This window comes from Apium graveolens, chromosome 1, assembly GCF_009905375.1.
Source record: "Apium graveolens cultivar Ventura chromosome 1, ASM990537v1, whole genome shotgun sequence".
In the NCBI taxonomy this organism is placed as follows: Eukaryota; Viridiplantae; Streptophyta; class Magnoliopsida; order Apiales; family Apiaceae; genus Apium; species Apium graveolens.
The window spans coordinates 23,826,440-23,849,043 of NC_133647.1; the positions used below are offsets into that span (position 1 = coordinate 23,826,440).

Below are 22,604 nucleotides of genomic sequence, written 5' to 3' on the forward strand. Positions count from 1 at the left end.
TGTAATCCTCACAACTTATATTACATCCAAGATCTATACTTTTCTTGAAAATTTATTTCTAAAATAAAAGTGAAAGAAAGTTTTCATACCTTTCTTGGTCTCTTGGAAGGTTCTCTTTGGATGGATTATGCTCGATGTATCCTTGGATGAGTTTAAAGATCCTTAATTAACCAAGTACAAAAACAAACCTGGATTACTATTTGGTCACTATTCATCATTATCTTTAACATTTTATTTACCTATTATGATAAACTCAAGGAAATGGGTTGAAAGATTTATTTTACCTTAATCTAGTAATATGGAAGCTTGGAAATTAATTGGAGAATTAATCCATGGCTAGAGCTTGAGATTTAAATTCTTCTTCCTCCTTTTTTTTGTGCTAGGGCCGAATGGATGAAGAAATGAGGGAGAGAGAGAGAAGTTGATTGCTTCTTGCTTGGTGTTGGTTAATTTATGTGGTATAATTGATATGTATATTGCTTGTAGAAATCAAGAAGTAAGATTTTCCATGGCTAGAAGCTAGCTAAGTACTAAAGCACCATCCCTTTTACTATTCACTCAACCAAGTTACTATGTGTTAGGAATATGTTGTAGGCTTGATGATATTTTACTAAAACACCTTAGTAGGTTTAATTAAGTGAATTTGTAGCTTTCAATGGATAATCGTACTTGTCATCCGTTGAAAGAGTAGCTTATGATTAAATAAGTTTTTGTAGCACATTCCTGTATACTGTAATGCTGGAAGTTGTAGGATATTCTGAGTCATGTTGACTACAAGAATGATATATAAAATAAGTCGGCTTATTGTATATATTAGATGCCTTGTAATTTTGCATAAGTGAAATTGGGTCAACTGCTATGGAAATACTTTCAACGGATATTTCTACAAGGCTTCGACGGATGACCCAAGTCTCATTCAACGAATGATCCAACAAAGTCTCAACGGATGATCCAACAGAGTCTCGACGGATAATAAATTCAAATAGGAGTTGATAGTGACTTGATAGTCACATGGGTTGATTGTATACAAAAGGAATGTGGCAGCCTATTAGTAGGGTTCTGAGAACAAAGAAGCATTTCCATTTCCATGCTTACTTGAAGAAATACAAAGATGCCGGATGGAGAAATGAAGAAGCATGTGATTCGACCTAGACAGTTTTGTTTCATTAGTTTGTCTTTTTCACGTGTAACTTGGTGATATATAAACCAAGAGTAGCAAGTAGAAAAATATCAATCGAAAGAACTGAGAAATAGATAAGGCATAATCTGTTAAGAATTTCTTAGTTCTCTCCCTATAAATTTACTTGTAAGCAGCTGTGTACATTCTTGCATCACAGAGTTCTCAATCAATATATATCTCTGGTGGAAAGTTCAATCCACCAGAAAGTTTTAATTCTTTGTGTTTAGTAACTTTGTGTTTTGAATACATTCATATTTCATTCTGCACTCTTGCAAATTCAAACACTGATATATTTTGATGAAGTACTTTCTTAAATTTTGAAAAGAAACATAGAATTACATTCAACCCCCCTTCTGTAATTCTATTGTTAGATTGTTTGGGAATAACACTATGCTTCTTAACAAAACCACTATTTGATCACCCATTTCTTGTTTGCTTTTGTACTAATTGGTTTACATGCTTTGCATGTGATTATTTCATTTATTTTTCATTTATTTATTCACATACGTACTTACTTGGTCGCTTCCTCATAATTATGGTAAATCCTCGTAAGTGATTCAGGGAGATAATCCTTTCTTATAGATCCTTATGTTTTATAATCTTGTACTTGGATTTTATTCGTAGGATTTTAAATCCTTAATCGCAATGTGATTCTCGTATTTTTCAATAATTCGTAAAATAAGGTCGTTTTGAAATATTGGTTTTCTTCGAGAACTAACAACTTTTACATACACTAATTTTGTGCATATAATTATAATACTGACTCAGATATTTAATTTAAATACCCTTATATAGTGTGGACTCAAAAGTTTTTCCTTGATTATTAGGAGCGTTTTACAAACTCCAAAAAATTCTTGTTATTACACTCGTCATCATAATATTGACATTATGCACACATAAATGAATGCACTTCTTGGTGATGCAAAGAAGACCAAAGATCACGAAGTCAAGAAAAAATTGTCAAGATTTAGGTGTACACCATGAGTTATGTATTCGAGGTGATGGCACCGAACCACATTCATCATACACATTTTCAAAGGAATAAATTTGTAAGTTGTTCAATTGGATTGTCGCATTAAAACTTTATGATGGTTATGCCTCAAATATATCTAGGTGTGTCAATTGGGAAAAAAAATTACATTCGTGGTATGAAAACACATGAAGGTCACGTCTTCATGTAAAAATTGTTACCTATCAGTTGTCGTGACCTTCTTCTGAAATACTGATCAAATCATTCAATTGTGCAACGTTTTCAAGATTTATGCTCTTTAAATCTCAAGTACTCAGATTTGGAAAAAATAGAGAAATATATAGAGAGGATAATGTCCAAACTTGAAACCGTCTTCACTCCTGGTTTATTTGATCCAATGGAGCATTTCCCACTATATTTAGCAACTGAGTGTAAGTTGGGTGGTTCAGCTAATGGGTGTTGGATGTATTTTATTGAAAGATACTTGCACAACTTGAAATTGAAAGTAGGAAACAAATCTAGAGCGGAAGGTTGTAAAGTACATGAAATAAGATATTTGTTTGTATTACTTTTGCATTTAATTTAGTTTACAGTATAATTTTTTATTTTTAGCTTGAATATTTAAAGGATTCCAAAAGTTGGTACAACAACAATACCTATATTTGAATAATGCGGAAAAGGAACAATTTTAAAAAGAACAATTTATGGATTGGTTCGAAAGAAGCGTATGCATTATATTTACATATGCACACATATTTATAAACTTTGGATAAATTATGTTTTCACATATTATTTTTAGGTACAAGATGATGAGAAATTCAAGATAAAATTCATAGACCTAATAAGAGGTTCGCTGAATAAAGTGGAGTCTTATAAAGCATGCAAGTGAAACAGTTACAAATTTAATTTAATAAATACTACTGAGCTCACTTCACCAAATTCCGGTGTAATTGTCGTAGTTGAGAAAATTTATTTTTTTCTTAATATTTAAGTTGTACTTTTTCATTATTATTTGTTTCCAAATTTAGTACATTTGTAATTGTCAGGACTTTTTATGAAAAAAATTATGGAAACTATTACTGAAGAATAGAAGAAATTTTAAAACTATTCTATTATAATGGACAAAAAGTGATCGTATTCAAATGTAATTGGCTTGATCATACAAAATATGTCTAAGTCGATACACACCGAATGACACCTGTGGATGTGGAATCAAAAATAAATGCCAAAGACATGTTTGTGTTGGCTTGTCAATCTCATCAAGTGTACTATGCATCAAATATTTTTAATGCAAAATCATCATACTACACGATTCTAACATTAAAGAGATGACTAGTTGATGAAAGCGTGTCAACTCAATAAAAGAACATAATCAATAATGATGCTCTACAAAATAAAGTGTCAAATGCTTCTTCATCACACGTTAAAAGAGTTATTGTTTGTGATCCCTCAAATTTCTTTATTGACTCGAGGATGTTTGAAAATGACTATTCGGTGGATGACAATGAGGAAGAAGAAAATAAAAAACATAAGGAAGAGGAAGACAAAGACAACAATGAGAATGAAGATGATGAATTAAGTGGTAACGATAATTTAATTAATTTAACAATTTTATGAAATGTGTACTAAAAGTTTATCTATTAATTTAACTTCTTTAAATTGAGTTTAATAAAATTTTGTTATTATTAATGTAAGACGGGATGATGTTTTTTGTTTTGATAAACTAAAATAAAGGATTTATGCAATAGGGCAGCAGAGGCATATATCATATATTATGGTCACTTAAATTTGACTGTATTAAGTCAAAAAAAGTCTCGGCTAAATTTGACCGAATTAAGTCAAAAAAAGGTCTGGCTAAATTCAACTGCCGGAAGTCAATTAGATGTTCCATATATAAACACATTTGTCTCATTTTTACTATTTTCATCGCCGCCTCATCAGACGAAATTAGGGGTTTTTTAAAAATCAAGATCTCAAACACCAAATCCATGGCTTAGGAAGTCTCAAATATGCTTATCAGACAGATAATACGTTCATAGGTTTGACTCTCTCTCTAGCTCTCAGTTTCACTGCCTGCGAATCTCTCTCTATATATGGAATCTCTATTTTTTTGGGGGGTTTACATTTGGGGATATTCTATAATTTAGGAGTTTGGTTCTTTACTGATTTTTAAATTTATTGTATAAGGTTTATGTGATTCTTGTAGAGGGTTTGTTTATGACACCAAATACCTACTACTAAAACGGATACTTGGAAAATATAACAACATAATTTGGGGTAATTTATGGGTGAAATTGTTTTGAGATTGGATTTGCTTGTTTTTGATATATAGGAACCTTGCGGAAAAAGGACTTAAAACCAACACCTTTGTAATTTTGAATTTCAATTAATTCAATTTTAATGATTTTAATTTCTGTATATCTTGCGGGTGGTCTGGGCTGGTCGGAATTCATGGAAGAGTAAAGAAAACAAAGGTAAAGAAAATAATGGTATTGAAGAAAGTTATGTGGAAGGGACTTACGAGGTTAGTGAAAGTAACCGCAAGATTACATTTGAGAGGAAAATGCAAAACTGTTTAGAAGGGGAATACCTGAGGAAACCGACAATAGATGCAAGCCCAACAGTTCATTTTCTTCTGAACGAGAAAGGGTAAGAGATTTTATGTAACTTGTAAAAAAAAATGCTTTATGATCATTTATCATAACATGGTTGTATCAGTTTATACTTTAATCATAACAAATAGTTAAAAGACTAGAAAAAAAGATAACATATTAGTAATGGCCAAAAATTGTAAGCTGACCGTGTGTCAAAAGGTCAAGCTATGTTAAAAGCTTTGTCAACTAGGTTTACACCTTATATTTCAAGTGATTAATAGTGTAATAGAAAGGACTAATCGGACAGACTCATATATTTTTCTCATTTTTATTAATTGTTTATATAACTAATTCTGCCTATACCGACTTTAGCCAAATTGTCTAATATAAATTTGATATCCTAATTTTCTTACTGATTCTAGTTTTTCCACGTAGATGAGAGAGTCTAGATGTATGTTTATGTGTATCGTAAATTCTACAAAAAATGTTGGCTGACATCTTGAAATATCCTGATTTAAACTGTAGGTGTAAACCAGCCAAGATTAGCTTGTAGATTGTATCTCAAATATGAACGATCTCAACAAAACTAGTAAGCAGTTATAGTCATATATGAGAACTTGAGCCATTTCAATAATAACATCATTTGTACAATAAATTTGTATCACATTCGACAATTTTTAGTCTGAGTTTATTCTCAAGGGAGCAAGCTTGCCTCTTGCTGAAGCTCAACACCCTAAGAAAATAAACTTGAGCTTGAAGCCTTGAATGAGATAAATTTTGTAGTTGAAAATTTTACAGATTGAAAACCTAATATGATTTTATATTTACTATATTTACTATGTGCGATGCACGGTTTTTTAAAATTTTCTATTTTTATTTTTTGAACTTATTAAAAAATTATATTTTTTTTAATGTACATGTCTATTGTTACTTACAATGTTGTTGCAATTTTATTTTCATTTTTGATAATTTTTTGTAATATTGTTGTAACAAATAGGCAAATATTGAGAAATATTCGCATGTGGAATTGAATTATTACAGCTATATATAGTAGAATATTTATCGGATTTTATCTACTTTTATATCATTGTATTATATTTTGGTGTCCGAAAAGAAGTAGAACAATATAATCCTTTTATATTTATGATTTGTTAAATCTCCAATAATATTTTATCTAGGATTGTATTAGAATATTATATCGCAATTGGTGTTTGACTAGTAGTAGAATAATATAATTATTTTCTATATATGATTGTATTAAAAATATACTTATTCTAATAAGATATAATCCTAATCGTCTATTTTTAATTATACCAGATCAACAGTTGAGATTGTTTTGGCAGTAAATGACCAAAGTTTTAGATAAAAAGTCCCTTACACTTATTATATATAAGGATATAATTAAAAAATTAATGTATTATGTGATAGTTTTAATTATGGTTTTAGGAGCTTTGTGCTTTTGTAGGTGTGAAAAGTTTAAATCATTTAGATATTTGAATAATCATAATTTGTTAGAATAAGTAGCAGTTGAACTATAAATTGTAACATAAAGAATTTATACTTCTTTGCAATTAATTGTTTAAAATAGTCTAATAATTTTATTTTAGTAGCTTTCTAATATATTTAAAATGACTATTCATTCTATCATCTCCCTAATGTTAGAATAAGGAATATTTATTAACTGGAATGAGGAGCATTCCAGTTAGTTGATAAACATTCTCTTTTTATTTTATTGTAACCTAACTTCTTGTACTCTTAATTCATCTTAATCCAATCTATTTTCGTTTTTTGTTACAGCTTGTTGAAAAATACACCCAGACTATCTGGACAAAGGGAGCTTCACGTAAAGCTTTTGACACCTTGTGTATCAAGAATTTTAAAGAAAGTAAACACCTATTTTTTTCCCTTTCCACCAATTACTATGCAATTTACACATAAAATTTATAGTTCTGTTTATTTAATTAATACTATGCAATTTGGTTTGTCAGAAGTATTATACGTATCCATTTCCTTATGATGATGAAGATGGGGACCAAGTTGTGAGATCGTATCTGCGTAGAAATTGGAAGTCTTATCCCGGTGCTAAGAGGAACCGACTCGTGGAAAAAGTGAAGCATCTATTGGAGTCTTGATATACCGAGAAAGATTTTAACATTATGGATGAAGGATTGAAGCCCTACTAGTACTCGCAGCGCACATGAAATTCTATGTGTGGTTATTGGGATGCCGAAGAGTTTAAAAAATTGTTCACTAATGGCCGGAATGCCCAGTAAGATTGATTTTGTATCTTGCAGCCGGGCCAAATCATTTGAGTAAAGACGTCATATACGATTCTTTCTTGCAAATATATTAGTTCACCTGCATTTTTATTTTATATTGCCTCAACAATGTTTCATGATTTTTTTTCATATAATAGGAAATAAATGAAAAAAGAGAGATTAAAAGAGAGTTACCGTTCTCCGAAGAAGAATTCAATGCAATAGCGTACGATCCTACTCAACCATCTAATTCATGTTTATGCTAACAGAAGAGCGGATCCAATACCAAGACGTCCAGAACTCAAACGCAAGATCCGCAGCTTTGGAATATTTTTGTATCATTAAATTTTCTGGTGAGAGAGCCATAAAAATATTAATTTCTTTGTTAAATTAAAATAGTATAGTGCTGATATGTATGGAAATTAATTTGCTTTTTATTAAAAATCCATAGTAGTGATAGAGACGATGTCGGGGTAATTTATAAACTCTTTTTTTTTCTGATGTAACAAGTTGAGAACATATAGGTGGTCCATAATTTACTTATATTCAATTATTATGTTCTTAATTTATGATATAAGAAGGATTTATTATTTTTAAATCATGCAAGAAAAAATGAAAAAGTTCAAACTTATTAAAGAACCAACATCCTTCCGTACCCAAAAGGAATTTTATGATAAAATAGCGGTTAATGTGTTGGCTAGTGCAAGATCCCCAAGGAAACGAAGGATCAACCCCCATCCCCAAGACACTTTGGCTGAGTTTTGGGCCCACAAGATGCACTACAAGTGATAGAGTAATAGAAAATGGACAGATCTCAATTTTCTGTTGATGTTCATGTTCCAAATGAAATTTACAAGATGATGTCGGAGTTTTTAAATGCAGTTTGGGAGATGGTTTTTTCTTTACCCGTGAGGTGAAGCAGTCCATTCTTGATGAGAAGGTGCCTAAGTTGGCCTATGCCGCTCTTCCGGACTCGAGTCAACATTCATTTTATTGTAAAATCAGTGGTAGTGCTTGATCTGATCTTAAAGAGGAATGACAAGATCATTCTAGAGGTAACATTCTTTTTTTTTTTAAAATCATTAAGCTGATGATTATGGTATATAAAACGTTAAATTGGGCACCTCTTGATGAGTGATCTTTAAAATAAATATAGGAATAAATGAGAGAGTGTATTTATATTTAATTAGGAGACAACATACATTAGTGTATATATATTTAATTCTTGAAATTATTTATGTGTGTATAGCCAGGAATGCACAACTATACTAGTTGAGGTCTGAGTAGTACATAAATTTTTATTAGTTTATGTTCTAGACGTGTTAATATATATCTATTGCGTAGTTAGATTGTGATAACTTAAGCAATGCTTTTGGCAATTTAAGATAAAATAAGTAATTTGCTGAAATTTAAGATCATTTGGCCTATAAAAGAATACTGCAAGCATTGGAACTTAATCTGCAGGAAACATCTTTCGAACCATGTCTTGATATCTATTTGGTTGCTCGACATCTTATTTCTGCATATAAAATCTTTCTACCTTATAAAAAAGATAATTTCTGAATATTTACACTACTAAAAAAAAGCGGACATTTCTGACCAATTTATTTCTGACCAACAAATATTGGTCGGAAAAGATAACTTATAATCGACCGATATAACCGACTACCAAAATCAATCATAAACAATATCATAACCAACCAACAATGGTCGGTTATGAACCATTTGGGTCCCAACATCCACATCACTATCATTTCTGACTAACCGATCAACTAGATCAAAACCGACCATATGTCATGTACTGATGGGGCCACAACCACGTCATTTCATTTCCGACCAACTAATAACCGACCAAATATGTGAAATCAACCAAACGTCATGTCAAATAACTGGTTGACTGTTAAAATCTCAAATCAAATAATTTTTTTAATTTTTGGAATATCATTAAGATACATAGATCTTGACATCCATACGGCTGATTATCGAGATATATTTTTAAAAAAATTTGAAACATGAATCTTAGAGGAACAATATTTAGAATTATCGGTAAAATAACTGGTTTACTATTAAAATCTCAATTGGAATATAATAATTTTTTGTGTAACTTTAGGAATATCATTAAAATAAATATATCTTGACATCCTTACTTCTCGATACTCGAGAATTTTTAAAAAAAAATCTAAACAATAATCTGGGACAAAACTATAGTTAGAATTAATTATTAGTTCAGTAACTTGTTGACTTTTCTCAAAACAAATGAATTTATTTTTTTCTCAAATTTCTGTAATATCATTAAAATAAATTGATCTTTACATCCATACAGTTGGATTATGGAGAATTATTATTAGAAAATTTGAAATATGAGCTTGAGACGAACTCTAGTTAGAAGTGTCGGTCAAATAACTGGTTAACTATTAAAATTTAAATTTAAAATAGATTTTATTTTTTGTGAAATTTTTTGAATATCACTAAATACATAGATTTTGAAATATATATGAATAGATCGTCATGAAATATTTTTAAAAAAAATAAAACACCACCACTACAAATTTAAACTTAGAATACACCACTTGTATAGCACTTTTTTTAATTCCCTATGGAAGGGAGATGCTAATATAACATTTTTTAAATAAATGCTATGTAAGGTGTAATCAGCTAATTTAAAAATAAATATAAAATAAATAAAACATACTACCACAGCGTTTTATTTGTAAAAGCTACTCCCTCAGTCCCGGCCAATTGTTATCGTTTCTGAGGGAGTTTCCGGCACGCATTTTAAGATGAATATAAAGTATTGTTCCATAATTTTTTTTTTAAATTTCTTTTTCTGAATAAAATTAGAATGTTTAAACTTTTATTCAGAAAAAGATTTTTTTTAAAAAAAGTTATCGAACTATACTTTTTATTCATCTTAAAATGCGTGTCGGACAATCTCTCAAAAACGGTAACAATTGGGAGGGACGGAGGGAGTATATAAGAAGTAGCTACTATAGCATTTGCACAAAAGCTATGTAAGTTAACGTATTTTAAGTATTTAGTTTTATTTTTTTATTAATTTCTAAACACTGCCAAATCCCTTTTACAAATGCTATAAAAGTAAATGTCTCCTAAAAAATAATTTAAAATGTTTTACTTGCTAATTTCTCTTCACTGTGCATGGAACATAGAGACGTCTTTGTATCTCTACCTTCTAGAGCTTCATTTGAAGAATCAATTCGAAGCCTTCATTGAGCACTTTACCTTCATCGAACGAATCTTGAATCGACTTGTAGGTAGTTACTAGTTTGGGTTTTCAATTGGGTTCTTCCTAATTTGCTGGTTTCTAATTTTAGGGTTTTAAACTTGGGTTCTATGTACGGTTTTCTTTACTTGCCCTGTTTTGTGCTTTTTTCTTGTCTTGGGTTTTTTCTAATCTTTTTTCTTGTGTTGGAGAACTTATTCACAGGAGTTGAACCAACTCAAAGGGGAGTTCAGATATCTAGTGAGAAGGATTGAACAACAAAGCTAAACACTATGCCAAGTGCCTGACTAGTAAGTGACCAAACTAATGATGGAGTGTCATTTATAAGGTACTAATATGCAGCTCATATATCAAATTATATCTTTCTGAGTTTTATGAATAAATACATGGTCAGTTCACATTCCAGGTATAACATATTAATGATTTTATATTGGAGATTACTTGAACATATATGGGGACCAAGAAAACTTGATCCTAAGTGATTACGTGGCCACGAGCATATTCTTTGTAGATTACAGAACCAGAGTACCAAGTTTTTTGCACTCTAGGTCTTTATAGTAATTGATATATTAGAATATTTTTGATTTGGCCTAGGTTTTTTTGCACTTGTGAGTTGAAAATAGGTTCCTTATAACAAATTTACTTACCAAATAAAAAAGGATTTAAAATTTATGTCCAAGAGTATATTTAAAAGTTGTTTACAATAATTTTATGATCGGAAGTTTTAGCAATCTCCTTGTCAGGTGGTAAAATATGAGTATTTTTTATAGGCCCAAGTTTATCTGTTTTGCATTATTTTTGTTGACATTCTTTTCTAATCTTCTTGGTTTCAAAGAAAGAGCCCCAAGTGAGAGGATCCAGAATCGACACATACTCATGCTTGTTGTTATCGATAACACCACTGGCTACGGTAAATGTTATTGAGGAGGTTGAGATTTTTTTTATGGATGCAGATGAACACCATTGCACAAATCAATAGGTAGGCAAACAAAAATTCGGCGAACTTCGAAATGACTTGGTTTCCAGCGTGCATCAATTGGGTGATTATAAAAGCTTGCTAACTCCACCAGGATGAAATAGTTAACGTTACCTTATTTTCCACTTTTAAGTAGATTTTCTTGTCAACATTAATTTACTTATAGTTTTGTGAGTTATAATTAATTTGCTCTCTGCCTTGATATCTATAAAAGTGTCAAACAAAAAATAGTTACAAGGACACTACTATCCATTGCTGAACACCCACATTGCAAAAATATCATAATGGATAATCTTCTCAGTTTCCTTTTTTTTTGCATTCGCGGAAGTCTTAACTTATTAGGTGATTTGGGCACATCAAAGTCACAGTTCCTTAAGTAAGAGCTTTGCACTTGCGGAAAATTGATTCTTATAACAAATATATTATAACTAATATCTATTTTTTGGAATTTTTTTACAGAGTATGTTGAAAGGACCTGGACAGAGGGATGTTTACACAGCATGGAACATATTTTTGTATGTCCTGCATCAACTTTGTTTTGTTTCTTATGTGCAACATATATAATTTGATGTTTGTCCATATGAAAATCAAAGTGATTTAATACTTGATTTAATCTTGTGTGTGATGTTCTCAGTTGCTTTTTAATTAGTTGTATGTCTAACATGTTAGTACCCGAATGCTTGTCAACAACAGGATAACGTTTTTGAGACTTAAGTGCTCTCAAAAATTTTGTGATGATTGTAATTGATCAATAGATAAGAAATTACTGGGAACTTATCAAGGCTCTTTTCAAGAGATGATCCTGACAAATAAAAGAAACCCAGTGTTTGCCTATATCAACTAATGTACAAATTATTTCACTATTGCTCCCCCCATATATTATGATCATGCTGGTTGTTGTTCTGTTTCCTTTGTTTAATGTTTAGTTTAAAAGAGGCATTTTTTGGTAAAGTAATTACATATGCTGGAAGTTGTGCTTGGGAACAGTTGATGTTTTCACAAAAATAACCTTAAATTTTAATCTACTGATTTTAATATGCAACACAGCCAGCTAATCAATTGCAATAATAATTTCAGGAATTACTAGGGATGGCCTGTTAATGAGAATGAACACACCTAAGCAGCAGGAGATGATTGATCTTAATCTGAGAGGTGCTTTCACAGAACAAGGGAGAATTATTGTTTACTTGGGACTGAACTGACAAAGAAACACTGAGAATGACACACATGGTTTAGATATTAGAAATATGGTTCATTGAAATTAGAAACTTATGAGACTTTTGATGATAAAAATTTATTTATTTATGTAATAGTTTTTTTACATTAATTATTTAACAGTGCTCTTTGATTTCAAGTAAATAAAAAAAAGAATGAAATATTTTAAGGCTTTGTTAAATTATTTAATTGATACATTTGTTTTTGTTTTAGTTTATTTATTAAATTTTTAGGGACATTATGGGTATAATAAATTAGAAAAAAATTAATTTTAAAAAACTCTTGCTTAAATAGCGCTCAATGAGAGCTATGAAAGTAACAATATAATATAATTTGAATAGCACATATGAAAGTGTTATTAAAATGTGGGAGCTCCCGTATATCACTTACTTTTATAGCGTTTTAAAAAGTTCTATCTAATAGTATAACACTTGTATAGTACAATAAAAAGTGTTATATAAGCCACTTGTACTTGCATAACACTGTCTTATATAGCACTTAAAAACGCTATGCAAGTTGAAAAATAAATGCTGTAGTAGTACACCTATCTCAGACAAAACAATGATTATAAGAGTGATTAAATGACACTTTGACTATTATAATCTCAATTGAAATATAATAATTTTATTATGAAACTTTAAACAAATCATTAAAATACATATACGCTGACATCCTTGCTTCTCGATCCTGGAGAAGTATTTTTTCAAAAAATCTTAACAACAATCCAGGAACAAATTCTAATTACAAGTATTGGTCAAATAACCGATTGATGGTTAAAATCTCAAAATAAATGAATTTAATTTTTTCTAAAATGTTTGGAATATCGCTAAAATACATCTATTTTGACATCCATACGGTTGGATCATCGACAATTGTTATTAAAAAATTGAATTACAAATTTGGTGGAACACTAGTCAGAAGTATTCGTCAAGTTAACTTTTGGATATTTAGGCAGTTGTGTGTATGGCTAGATCATTTGAGTCTTATTAGAAGCATCCCGGTCAGGCTACTACTTGTTTGACTCATAAAAGTTGGATCTGATATTACAGCGCATCATGTTGACACTTTACTCTTGTTTAGTGGAGGTGGCACTCGGTAAGATGTTGGACGTCGTAGCGAGACACATGGTAGTTTGACGTTTGCTCAATCTCAATTCTCAATGATTGTTCGGTTAGTTATTTTCTTTTATTTTTTAGTTATCTTTTCTTAACACATTTGTTTTACTTATATGCATTGTTAGTAATATTATATTTTCCAAAAATTCACATCCACTAAAAGTATTTCTATCAATAGCTATCCGAGTATAATATTAATATCCTTGAAATCTATTATTTAATGTTGAGTCGATGCCTGGTAACTTGTACGTCTTATGATTTATATTCAAATTGATGCATTGATGTATAATTTTACTGCTTAGACGATATTGTTTTTCACATTCATGTTAGATGGCAATTTGGAGAGAGGTTTCATCATTTCTTGCACTATGTTCCTGCTGGTTTCCGTGTATTAGGACAGATGGGAAACCTGAGACCAGGCACTAGAAAGCCAGCCCTACCGGCATATGTAGATGACCCTGCTTCAGCTTTATAAACTAAGCTATGTAATTAAGTGAACACAGCAGGAGGATGCAAGTTCGATGATAAATGTTGTTTGGCCCTTGGTGAGTTGTATTTGTTTGTGATTTTTGTACTAAACTTAAGTAGTTTTGGTTTATGTTTAATATGAATGTAACGCTATGTTACTGAAATTAAACTATCTGGAATATAATGAAGGACATATGTTTGATAGTTTGCTTTTTTATTTTTAGAAGTTGGTATGAATGGTTATGTAATTTTTTTACGGTTTATGATTTATGTTTCATTGTTTAATTTTGATTTGTTAGTAGCAGATGGTGGTAATGGTAGCTTTTTTTTTTCAAAATTGTGCCCAGAAAACTAGTCAAGCTACTAGTGACATCCTGGGCAACTTAGAAATCCGATCATATTCATCGAGTTGTGGTCGGTTATAACGAGTGAAAAAAGTGTATTGACATTATTGACCGTTACCAACCATTTTTTTCTGACCAATCATGGTTGGTTAACATGACGTGGCGATGAATATGTAGCTGCCATGTCATATGTGGAGTCAATCAGCATACCACATGACCGATTTTTTTTGTCGAATGTCGGTTGGTAATAGACCTTATAACCGTCTGATAGGTCATTTATAACCAGGTTTTAAACGATCACCCTTATCGGTCGATTGTGGTCGGTTTTCACCCTTATTTCTGAATGACTAAGCTCATTTTTGACCAAATTTGATGATCACAAATATGCAATTTTTTTATAGTGTACTTACTCAGCTTATATAAACTAAAGAAACTTTTGGGTTTTAGAATTTTCTCCTCTTTGTATAAAGCTGTGTATTTCTTTTGTTAAATTTTCTGTAAGTAACTAATGTTTATCAAACTTTCTAGTATTGAACAACGAGGACGAAACTAACTCGACATAACCATGACTAATCAACTTTATGTTTGAAGCCAAGTATTTTATATGGTTCTCTTTGTTACTTGTGATGTTTTGTGCATGAAAATTAATTGGTTTTTTGTTTGCATGTGGTTTACAATAGGATTTGTTTTTTGAATTTTTGTTATGTTAATACTACCGGAATTAGTTCAACATAATTATTGATCAAAATACTTGCAATCGAATATTTACTGAAAATAGTTGAAATTAAATCATTACCAAAAGTGGCCGAATTTAATAAATGAAAATATACAGCCGAATTTAACATTTCCGGGTTTTTTTAAAAATTTTCATGAAAAATTTAAATTTTTATATGTGATTTTCAAAATTTAAACAAAAATTTGAAATTTCAAGCCAAAATATGGCAAATTCAAATTTGATTGAATATGGTTATACTTGGGTGGTTGTATTTAACCGGTTATATACAATAAGTTGCTAAATATGACTCGAGCATTTTGATCAATACAAAATAATGGTATTTAGGTAAATGTAACCGGTTTAATTTAGCCCCTGTGGATTTAAATTAATCTTATATAAAGACTTTGGTGTTATAGTGTAGGGTTTCACTCTTGGAATCTAAAAATAGTAGAAATATATGATGATTGCAAGTCACTGTTCACATACTAATCTGATGTCATATGCATGCAAAGATTAGGCGGATTATCAGCTCCCTGTCTGCATGAAAGCGATGGTGGCGTTCTCTCTTTTCACACACTCGCAGAGTCAGGTCAGGTGACATATGCTCATATATATCGACATTGCATGTAACAAAATTACAGCATATAACTTAGAAAAATCATTCCTATGTATAGTGGAAAGAGACAGTTCATGCGGTTTATTGCATTGAGATATATCTAGATGTTCATGGAGCATGCCCAGAAAAGGATGTGTACCAGTAGCCACAACTTCCTTTTGTTTGACATCTTAACTTGAACTCAATAAATCTTTCAAACAAATATATATATTATAATTAGCTGTTGGCACAGAGCTCGTAAACACAGTACTAGATATTAATCAATTAATTATTTTTACCCAATAATTCAGATTATTCGGACAGATGCGTAATAAATTCCTCCAAAAGCCTGCATCAACATCTGTCAACACAAACACGAACAGACACGTTGCCCCGCCCTGGATGATTAGAATATGACACGTATACAGTTCACATGGTTCTTTGAAAGCATGCTTCGCAATCCAATCAAGAGGTTTGGGTGTTAAACTGATCTTCACAGCTTTCTTTTTTCTTTCTCTATCTAAATCTTCCCCTTTACGATTAGAATTTATACATGATATTATTTTATACATGGATTTATAGTTCATGAAGAATGACTAATTAAACTTGTTATATATAATCAAATCTAGTTGTCTTTCTAAAAGTTTTAGTTCATGAAGAAAGACAGTAATTTAGACCAATGACTTATGAGTAACTTATTATTTAAAATTTTATATATTTCTTTTCAAATATATAAGCTGCTTATAAGATGTTCCAAACAGTGTCTGCGTCTATTAATACGATATAAACCAATTGATTTATTATTTTGTCAGTGTTCTACTTTTCACGGCTTAAACTATGAAGTTGATGAGTTGTGCTTGACCATATAAATTTATATTTTTTAAGTTAACTTATAAGCAACTAGGATTTTTGCTCGCTACGCATGGGCTCCAAATTGTGAAAATTTTAAATTATGAAAATTTGATATTATATTATAATTTTGTTATTTTTTTAGGATATTAAAATAACTTATTATAAGTTGCATTTTCGTTTAACAAAATTTTGGTTTATGCCTTGTTTTTGGGCCATTTGCTTGCTTTTTGTTACAAATATAATGAGAATCTGTGGTGCCCTCCAAACCCGGGTCAGAAGTTTGGGGTTCACACACACACCTTATTTATAACCTGCTTATAACAATAATAAAGATAATAATAATATATGCAGTGACCCTACTTACCAACCACCACGGACCGCAACAGGTTAAAGTATGCCCACAAGCCACACACACTAATATATTACAAACCGTTCAAATCCCAACTATTTCAAACTCAAACTGAGTATTAAACATGATTACAAACTTTTACAAACTTAAATTATCCCAAAAGAAGCCTACTAGCTCCGCTTCCTCAACCTGAACCCCTAGCTCTCGCGCTGGACTGGGGATCCTTGCTACCAACTGGTTCTTTTTTAACTGGAAAGAATATAAACAACATCGCACAAATGAGCTAACTAGCTCAGCAAGTCACAATGACAAAACTGAGAATAATGATCATCAGGTGTATATGATTATGATATCAAGTGAATAATGGATTATGATTTAGAATTGGATATTATACTTTTAATTTAAAAACCAAGGTTAGGCTACTGATCAGTCACGCACTAACCCCGAGCAAGGCACACAGCATTGCTCCAACTACTGGATCCAAGACACACATTGGCCTAACTTGACCATTATATGGTCTGACCACGAATCTGGTCCACAATTTTATAAAAACAATCCAATTCTAACATAATAACAGAATATGCAATAATAAACAATAACCGAAATCATTAACAATAATAAATGTTTAACAATGAAAGGGTTTCAATCCTTGTAAGGATCAACAAGGTACTTTCAAAGCTTGAATGCTGGGTAATGAAAGAATTGGATAACCAAGAAAACAACGTTTCAGGGTTTCAAGGATTTGGTCTTTCAAAGCATAAGATATCATGGATTGAGTATATAGTAATCCAGTTCAGTGTCTGGTATTTAGTTTGTATGTATTTGTGGAGTAGTATCGTAGATTTGTGGTTCGTGTTTGGGTATACAATAATCAATGGCTTAGAAAGAATATGGTTCATGGCTCAAGAACAATAACTGAAATCAGGATTTAGGTTTCCGTGCTTCAAAGCACTTGCAATGTCAACAAGACTATCAAGAATTACAATATGTCGAGAAAGTTCAGAACACTTGCCTGGTATTAGCTTACTACTCTGCACTCGCTTCCAATCACAACCGTCTTACTCTTCAACTATCTGTTTTCCTTTCCTACGTCTTGCCTCTTCTGCTCACATATCATAAGCATCTATCAATCATCAACTCACAAGATTCTATTCAACACATACTTCTATCTACCCTTCGTTTTACCCAAATCCGATTAACGGATTGAAATCTATGCAATAATGAAGTAAACACCGACTATATAGACCGATAGTCAAACAACAGGTCACGTATAACACATAATACATCACGTAATCAATGACATATCATTTATAAAGAAGTCTCGGGTCATAAATGTGCTTTCGGGTATTTAAAATAATTTTTAAAACATTTTTCGGAATTAAAACGGGTCGTTGGATCAATTTCGGAATAATAAACAGGGTTCGGTTGGCCAATTCTGGCTCCGAAACAATTTTAGAATAATTATCGAGCCTTGAAAATAATTTAGAATAATATTTTAAAGCTCGAAACTATTTTTCGAAATTTTTAAATCATTTTTAAATAATTAAATCTAATTAAATAATTAATTAAAAATCAATTAATAATTAATTAAATCAATTAATCAATTAATTTTCGAATTAATTGACTAATTAATCAATTAAAAATTAACTGAAATTAATTAACTAATTAATTCAGATTTATTTGTGAATTAAAAATAATTTTCGGAATTAAAATAATAATTTTTAGAATTTTCAGAAATTAAAAATGAATTTTTATAATAAAAATAATTAGGAAATATGATTTTTAAACATTTTCAAAACAGGAATCCAATTTTTGCAAAGTCTGGAAACTTCAGGGACCAAACTGCATCGTTTTCAAAACTGCAGGGACCAAACTGCAATTTTGCAGTCCAGTCGCCGGAAAAAGTCGGGGGTGGCCGGAGAACACGTTCCCGGCGTCCTCACCCCACCAACACCTCCAGATCACATCTACAGGTTATTAGGAACACAACCATGCAATCAAACAACCTAACAATCCCTGAGTTGGCCGGAATTTGGCGGTGAAATTTTCCAGTTTCCGGCGAACATCGGAAAACTTCAAAACACAACTCCCTTCTCTACAGACCTCGTTGGTTCATGAAACTTATACGACTAGATTGTAAATTTCACAGAGAACACAACCCATTATAACACAACATCAATCTATCACAGAATAAGAAACCCCCAAATTTCAATTGAGAACATTCATACGGGTTATAAACCCTAATTTTGAAATTCGAAAATTAAACTCAAATTTGAACATGTTATTGAACTCCAAATCAGACGTATGACATATGAAAATCATCAGGAAAACAAGCTCTACAACATGCAATCATCAAATCATACAAACAATCATCCGAACAAAAATTCATATTTTTAATAAAATAAATTCGAAAATAAATAAATTTTTAGAAAAATAACCTTGATTTCTGCAGTGAAACAAAGCTCAGAATCTGATAGAACACCTCAAATCCTTCGTTTTGGTTACTCAAGCTTTGAAAACAGAGATCGGTAACGCCTTCGTTTTGCTGTTTGATTCTTAGAACAGTTTTAAGAAATTAGGGCTTTTCTCTGAAAATTATATAATTAACTATCTGCAAATGATTTTGATACGAAATAAAATACGGAAAAAGGCTATTTATAATTATGGAAAATTAGTATCCCGTTGGATCATTCCGGATATAAAACGGTACGTTTATTTATAAAAACTGATCCAAACGGTATCGGTTTTCGGGATAATTATCCAAATCAGTACAATTTGTAATGCGGTCTTGGTCTCAGCGCCTGGTTACACGTATTACGAAGTGATAATTGTGATAGTTTAATAAAAAGCTCCCGTTTATCGAGAATACGGGTTTTATTGATTTACCGAAATGAATATTGTATCGAAAATGTTGCGCCGGGACCCGCGCAGGACAAACCGTACGCCGGATCGAAAAAGTCGAAACATGGAAAATGCTCGGAATATTACAATTAGGTTAGGAAGGAGTTCTCGGAAGAGTTTCGGGTTCCAAAAACGTAACAACGGTTGACGTCGGTTGGTTCCCGTTTTTATAAAATAGATTTTAATTACCTGGAAAAAGATTTTAGAAATTTCATATGATTCTTATAAATCCATAAATCAACATAAAAATAATTAGGAAGATATGACAATTATCTATATTTTATTTTGGACATATAAAAATTAAAATACTCAATTAATATTATTTTTGAATATTCAAGTACAAATAACACTTAACAATTAACTCACAGAATAGATACTGAGCACACATAATAATATCAAAAATAATTACACGATATATCCCGGATATTACAGAATTTATTGATTTCAATAATTACCGTGGTTAATTTCCAAAAAATACTCAATTTGTAATCTACATTTGTAATCTACGGGCCGTAATGCAACCCATTTAATGTCCAAGATGAAGTATCAATTATTTCGGGCCCAAAGAGTATAGGTCGAAGGACTATACGTCCAATGTATAATCTTTCACCTTTGTGGTCCTGTCAAAATTAGACCACAGATTGCATGCAAATTAAATAAACAGACCATAGGTATTTGTGGACCAAGAACAATGAATTTGTAAAGGGTCTAAAATCAATTGCATGTGTAAATAGAGCATAGAAGAGATGGAACCCATTTGCAATAAATATAGATAGTAAAATAAAATGTCCAAAACATCCATGAAATTCATTCATCAGAATAGAAACATAATTTTTTCGAATATTAAAAACCTAATTGATACGTTTGCGGATCTTGGTTGCCTCCACATGGATCTTGACCATCTCTTTCATGAGTAGCTTTTGTTGCTGGATGAAGTTGAGGCAGAACTCCTCGTGGTTCTGATTGAAGCCTTCTATGAACAATTTCTGCTGTTCCTTTAAAGTAAAACTGAACTCTTGGTGGCTGATGCTCAAGCCTTCGAGCTGCTCGGCAACGGATGCAAGGTTTGCATTGAGATTGGTAAGGGACTTCTCGATGTGCTGATAGTCGGTGTAGTCTTCAATTTCGTTCATCATCGGATCATCGGATTCGCTTGATGATCCATTAGAATTGAAGGACGAAGCATTCCTGAATGATTAAAGAATAAAAAACAAAGATCAAGAAACAAAGTAATATAAACAGGTATATATACATGTATATGAGTAGCCATACCTAGGGTTGGATGAAGATGCCATTGATATTTTTTGCTGATCCTTTGACAATTTGTGATTGAATTGAAAGTAACAAATGTGTGTTGTATAAATAGGCAATTATGAAAGAAAAGAATACAAAAGGCCTCTCGGAATACGTGCAGACTTCTGAATTTTACATTGTATTAATAGAGTTGTAATTTTTCAGTTTTTTCGCCTTTAGATATGGACTCAACAGGAAGTAACAGTCTCAAATTTGTCAAATTTCTAAGCCGTTAAGCCGTTATGGATACATGTTGCCTGTCGATTTTAACAAAAGAAGCAGAATGTTAAAAGGTTTCTCTAACTTTTTTACACATTTTGGGTTAACTGGTGGTGAACGGCTTGTTTTTGAGTACTATGGCCAATATGATTTTAATGTGTATGTCATTGGGAAAAATAAGTCGAAAATTGACTATCCTAACCGACTTCATCATTTCAGACTGGTAATCCACGTCAAGGTATAAGTTCAATAACAAATTTAAATTCTTTACCTCATACATTAGTTTCCATCATTGTATATGTTATGCACAATAACAATAATAATTACTTTGTTTAATTTTATACAGTAACTATTCGTGATGGTGGTTGGAGGTTTGTGCATTACATCAATACGCGATACGAACTTGTCGATGAAATTGTTAGTAATCCTCATTTCATACTGATTATTACTTTTATTCATGCATTAAAGTCATTTCACAGTTTTACTTAATATAATTTCTCATTTTAGTAATTTACCATATTCAATTTTAGGAACCACCAATATCTTTTGTTGATTGCTGTGGAGGAACGCTTCGCAACTCTGTGAAATATGTTCTCAGTAACGGACTGACCGTTTCTGGATCGTATAATCTTGCTGCAAATAAGTTAGTTGGTCTGCGTGACTTGAGCCGATTCATAAAAATTAATGATCTCAATACATACCATTTGTTGTTCTTCACATATGATGGAAATTCAGAGTTCGTTATATCTGCTTTTGGGGAAAATCGGCTGGAGGTTGTCTTCCCAACTGTCTTCCCAAGTACACAGGATTCTGGAGGTAACAAATTCCAATTGTATAAATTGTTTATTTACACTACAATATAAGTTTTTGTTTTTATTTAATGTGTTATCTTATAGGTAGTACATCTGTTGTGCCTGGTACAAACAAATTCGAGATCATAGTACAAAATTTCCATATGCGCGGATACAATTATGGAGTGGTAAGATATTAAGTTGTTTCAGTTGTGAGCTTCATAACGCAAAATTATACCTGCCAATCGCAAAATTGTGCACAATACGCTTGTTTTGGTTCTAATTATTTGAAACTGTCCAAATTTTAATAGGACATCCCGTCTAGGTACAGAAACATCTGGCAAGGCTGAAAGGAGACTGATGTAATAACTGTGTACTCTACAATTAAATCATGGAGCCTTGAAATCAAGATTCACGACAATGGGAAGCGTAAAACAATTAACCATGGCTGGACTAAATTCAGAGATGACATGGGATTGCAAGTTGGAGATCGTTTATTTTTTCAGTCCCGAAGTACTAACCCTTCTT

At 31.4% G+C, this 22,604-nt stretch overlaps 2 long non-coding RNA genes across 4 annotated transcripts; both read left to right on the forward strand.

Annotated features, from left to right (window-relative positions):
* The first annotated feature begins 4,045 nt into the window (after positions 1 to 4,045).
* On the forward strand, positions 4,046 to 7,118 carry LOC141661824 (uncharacterized). Of its 2 annotated transcripts, XR_012550151.1 has the most exons (4): positions 4,046 to 4,189; positions 4,483 to 4,799; positions 6,542 to 6,629; positions 6,733 to 7,118. It is a non-coding gene; the product is annotated as an uncharacterized LOC141661824 (long non-coding RNA). The 2 variants fall into 2 exon arrangements; XR_012550150.1 differs by lacking the exon at positions 4,046 to 4,189 and having other exon boundaries at positions 4,196 to 4,799.
* Positions 7,119 to 10,117: 2,999 nt separating this feature from the next.
* Positions 10,118 to 12,524, forward strand: LOC141661834 (uncharacterized). Of its 2 annotated transcripts, XR_012550153.1 has the most exons (4): positions 10,118 to 10,274; positions 10,448 to 11,595; positions 11,679 to 11,734; positions 12,297 to 12,524. It is a non-coding gene; the product is annotated as an uncharacterized LOC141661834 (long non-coding RNA). The 2 variants fall into 2 exon arrangements; XR_012550152.1 differs by having other exon boundaries at positions 10,448 to 11,734.
* The last annotated feature ends 10,080 nt before the right edge of the window (positions 12,525 to 22,604 follow it).